Genomic DNA, 5000 nt, shown 5'->3' with positions numbered 1-5000 from the left:
CCTCTCCTCCTCTCCTCCTCTCCTCCTCTCCTCCTCTCCTCCTCTCCTCCTCTCCTCCTCTCCCCTCTCCCCTCTAACTTTTATTTCTTGTTCGAAGACACATGTGCAAGAGTGTTATGTCATAGGTAAACTTAAACTTGTGACGGGGTGGGGGGGGGGGTTCAGTGTTCAGTGTGCAGATGATTTCATCACCCGGATACTCAGCGCCGTGTCCGGTAGTTTTCGTGTTTTGTTTTTTTCCCGAAGCTGTCTCTCCTTCCACCCCTCCTCCCTGAAGTAGGCTCCCGCGTCTCCGGTCCCCCTCGTTCTGCCCACGCAAGAACTCTCATCTATGAGTTCCCAGTTGTAGATGAGAACAGGCGGTATTTAGCCGACGGTTGTTTTCATCTTCGGTGGTGGTGGTGGTGAAAGAGGCATGACACTAAATGGACCCTTAGGACGCTCCCCTCCGTCCCCACCCCGCACCCCCACCCCCCCACACCCCCTCATTCCCGCACCCCCTCCTCCAACGCAAGAAAGGAAGAAAGACAGAAATGAAAGTAAGAGGTGAGCCTGCAAGGTGGCGGAGGCTGGGGATCTCAAAGGGTGAGCAAGCGATGGGGGCCCGGGGATGTCTCGGCCGAGGTATCCAAAATAGGGGACCCACTTTCCAGCCCCAGCACACCCAGGAATCCTCAGCCGCAGCCAGCCTCTGGGTGGGGTTGCGCCTGTCAAAGCTTCTAAATGGAGAGAAGCCCAAGGCTATGGAAGGCATCAGCTCCAACTCCAGGAAGGGAATAGGGCTCTGTGCATATGAATGGGGCTTCAGAAGGCGGTGCCGCGGCTTCCAAAGCGATGCGCCTCGCCTCTCCTCGCCCAGAGCGAGACTCCGTCTGAAAAGAAATACACAAATCAATACTAAAAGAATTCATCCATCCATAAATAAGAAAGAAAGAAAGAAAGAAAGAAAGAAAGAAAGAAAGAAAGAAAGAAAGAAAGAAAGAAAGAAAGAAAGAAAAGAAAGAAAGAAGAAAGAAAGAATCAGTCCAGCGGTCGTGGTCGTGAATCACTCCCCGGAGTCCAGGCGCAGTGGCTCACGCCCGTCACGCCAGCACTCTGAGACGCCGGGTCAGGAGGGTGGCAACAAAACGAGGAGACCCCGTCCGTGGAAAAACATTGAAAAATGAAGGCCAGGCGCGGTGGCTCACGCCCGTCATCCCAGCACTTCGGGAGGCCGGGAAGGGCGGATCGATCACCCGAGGTCGGGAGTTCGAGTCCAGCCCGAGCCACACGGAGAAGCCCCGCCTCCACTAAAAATACCACATCAGCCAGACGTGGCGGCGCCCGCCCGCCATCCCAGCTACTCGGGAGGCCGACGCGGGAGACTCGCTCGAACCCGGGAGGCAGAGGTTGCGGCGAGCCAAGATCGCGCCACCGCACCGCAGTCTAGGCAACCAGAGCGAAACTCTGTCTCGGGGTGGGGGGGAAAAAAAAAACGGTCCGGGGACAGTGGCGCGTGCCCGTGGTCCCGGGTACCGTACTCTGGAGGCTGAGGCGGAAGGATCGCTCGAGTGCAGGAACGTCCACGCTGCAGTGAGTGAGCTACGACGGCACCACTGCCGGGGTGACAGAGTGAGATGCCGTCTCTAAATCAATCAGTCCATCAGATCACCGGGAGGCGCTCCCCGTGTCTCACTCTCAAAGGGTGTCTCTTTAGGCCAAGCACGCACGGTGCCTCACAGCAGTCATCCCAGCACTTTGGGAGGCCGAGGCGGGAGGAAAGAAGGAAGGGAGGAAGGGAGTAAGGGAGGAAAGAAGAAAGGCAGGAAGGCAGTAAGGCATGAAAGAAAGAGGGGAAGAAGGAAAGGAAAAAGAAGAAAGAAAGAAAGAAGAAAAGAGAAGAAAAAAGAAGAAAAGAGAAGGGAAGAAAAGAAAGGAAAACGGGGAGGGGGCCTATGTCCTCGACCGGTGACCGCCCAGGATACAGCGGGTCACGGCCGACCGACCGAAGCCTCGACCCGCGGGGCCTCAAGCGATCTTCTCCTCATCGCAGCCTCTCAGCCGCGACGACAGGCGGCCATCACCAGGCACAAGTCACCTTCTAATAATATTACGATTCTATCGAGACAGGGTCTCGCTGCGTCATCCAGGCCGGATCGCCGTGGCACGATCTCAGCTCATCGCAACCTCGGCCTCCCCGGTCGGAGCCACTCGCCCGCCCCAGTCTCCCGAGCAGTCGTGATCCCAAGCCCAGGCCACCAGGCCCGGCTCACCGTTCTATTTTTCAGAGAGACGGGGTTTCGCCGCGTCGGCCAGCGCGGTCGGTCTGGAACTCCCGGCCTGAAGCGATCCAGCCGCCTCGGCCTCCCAAAGTGCCGGAGTGACAGGCGTGAGCTACCGTGCCCGGCCCAGACCGTCTCGTTCATACATCATAGAGAAGGGGTTTCGTCAGCCGACGGGTGGAGGGCGGGGTGGGTTTCACTCAGCCTGCGTACCGGGGAAAGGGTAAGTGAGTGTGCTTTGTGAACTAGATACGGAAATCGTGTGTGTGTGTGTGTGACAGAGAGAGAGAGAGAGAGAGAGAGAGAGAGAGAGAGAGAGAGAGAGACCGACGAATCCCACCATGAGGACCCGGAAACGGTGTCCGATTTGGGTCCCCGTGTAGTCACCTGTCTGTGTGTAGGTGACTGAGGATTCCACAAATGAACGTCAGCAGTATCTATGGAGCTGTTTCTCCCTCTCATGCGTCTCATCCGTGTGGTGGAGAAAGGGGAGAAAAGTGGTCGTGACGGGAAGTCGTCTTCACGCCCGAGGAAGCCGAAGGCAGGCCGAGGGGAAGGAGGGCATCCCACGTGACAGCTCCACCCCCGCGCACCCTTTCCAACGCCGGGGCCGCCGGTCCACCCTGTACGACAACCCACCCCCAAGAACAGCACGGTCCGGAGCGGTCCAGTCTCATCCCATCCGGCCAACCCGGGGCATCCGGCGGAAGTGTTCGCCGGAGGGTCGGAAAGCAGCGTCCACGCGGTTCCCCCGGGGTCTCCCGGCAAAGGCCAGCCGGGGGAGGGTAGCGGGACGTGACGGGGGCTGGGGGCACGCGCCTCAGAGCTCCCCGGAAGGCGGCAGGTAGCCGGCGGGGGACGCCGAGCCAGAGACGTCCGGCGGGATCTAGATCCGGAAGCCGCGTCGGTCCTCTCCCACAGCTCTCCTACGGAAAATGCCACGGCGGCGGCGGCGGGAGCCTCGGCCGGGGGAGAAGCGGGGACAAGGGGGAGAGGGAAGGAGGCCCTCGGGAGGATTCAGCCACGAAAACCCACTCAGCCAAGCTCCCTCCGTCTCTCGGGGTCCAAGGGACATCCCGGGAGACGGCAAGAGACACGTTCACTCCGTGCTTTTCACCTCCGTCTTTATTTTTTTCATCTTTTCCATTTTACAAGAGGTGCGCATCTCAACAACCAGACGGTGGGTGTGAGGGGAGAAGCGTCAAGGGCAGGAGTTGGAGACCAGCGTGAGCAACTGAGCAACACAAGTAGGAGAGCCCAGCTGAAAGAGATGAAAAAGGAGGAGGAGGAGGAGGACGAGGACGAGGACGAGGAGGACGAGGAGGACGAGGAGGACGAGGAGGACAGGGGGAGTGGGTGGGGGGAGGAGAAGGAAAGAAAAGAAAAGAAAAAAAGAAAAAGAAAAGCAACCACCAAGAAAGTTAAAATCGTCCAACGGTCGGAAGCTCAAGACCAGGCTGACCAAGACGGAGAAACCCCATCTGTACTAAAAATATAAAAGTCAGCCGGGCACGATGGCGCTTCCCCGTCATTCCAGCTCCTCAGGAAGGCCAAGGCAGGAGGATCACTCGAACCCGGGAGGCGGAGGTCGCAGCGAGCCGAGATCACGCCATCGTAGTCCACCCTGGGCGACAAGAGTGAAACTCCGTCTGGAGGGGGAGGGGGAGGGGGAGGGGGAGGGGGAGGGGGAGGGGGAGGGGGAGGGGGAGGGGGAGGGGGAGGGGGAGGGGGAGGGGGAGGGGGAGGGGAGAGATCGGTGAGACGCGTCTCAAAATTTTATCTGTTCGCATTCCGCGTGCGTAGAACGGAAAGAACCGACCCACGAGAAATACGACCAGAGCGTACCGTGCCCACGCGTGTCATCCCAGCACTCCGGGAGGCCGACGTGGAAGGATGGCCGGAGCGTAGACGTTTGAGATCACCTCGACGTGTGAGACGACACCTGCAATAATAATAATCATAGAAGTTTAAAAAGCGATCACGTGTGCCCAGAGCGTGGACAACAAAGCGAGAGCACACCCGTACTAAAAAGAAGACGATCGACAGACAGACAGGCAAGCAGGCAGGCAGGCAGGCAGGCAGGCAACTATAGAATGAGCCAGGTGCAGCGTCTCACGCCTGTCACAGCAGCAGCGCGGGCGGCCGAGGCAGGCAGGCGGATCGCTCGAGAACAGGAGTCCGAGACCAGCCCGGGCCACACGACAGAACCCCAGACCCCATCTCACTCACATCCACACATCCACAGATACCTGCCTCCCTACCTACGGAAAACGTGAGACGTGAGAAAGAACATCAAAGTCACCCGGTGTGGTGGTGCACACCCGTAGTCCCAGGGAACGGGGACGGGAGGGATGAGACGCGGGACGGCCGCTCGGTCGGACGGTCGGTCGAAATCGTCGAGGCTGGGGTGATCCCGGGCGACAGAGGCAGAGGAAGACCCCGCCGGGAAGGCAGGGAAGGAAGGAAACCAATGAAACAAGCAAGCAAACGATGAACATGACAATGACCTAGAATAACCCATGAGAATAAAGAAGCAAATAAGAGGGTACGAATAAAGCTAAAAGGTAAGGTAATGAAGATGACAATCCACCGTTTTCTCTCCAGCCCAGCCCAGCCCAGGTGGAGTGGAGGCGCGCGATCACAGCCCACGTTCGCCTCTGCCTCCCGGGCTTAAGAGATCCCTGTAGTCCCATCCCAGCTACTTGGGAGCCTGAGGTCACCAGAGCCCAGAGTGAGAAG

Source organism: Pongo abelii, chromosome 15, assembly GCF_028885655.2.
Source record: "Pongo abelii isolate AG06213 chromosome 15, NHGRI_mPonAbe1-v2.0_pri, whole genome shotgun sequence".
Taxonomy (NCBI): Eukaryota; Metazoa; Chordata; class Mammalia; order Primates; family Hominidae; genus Pongo; species Pongo abelii.
This window is presented reverse-complemented; position numbering follows the sequence as displayed.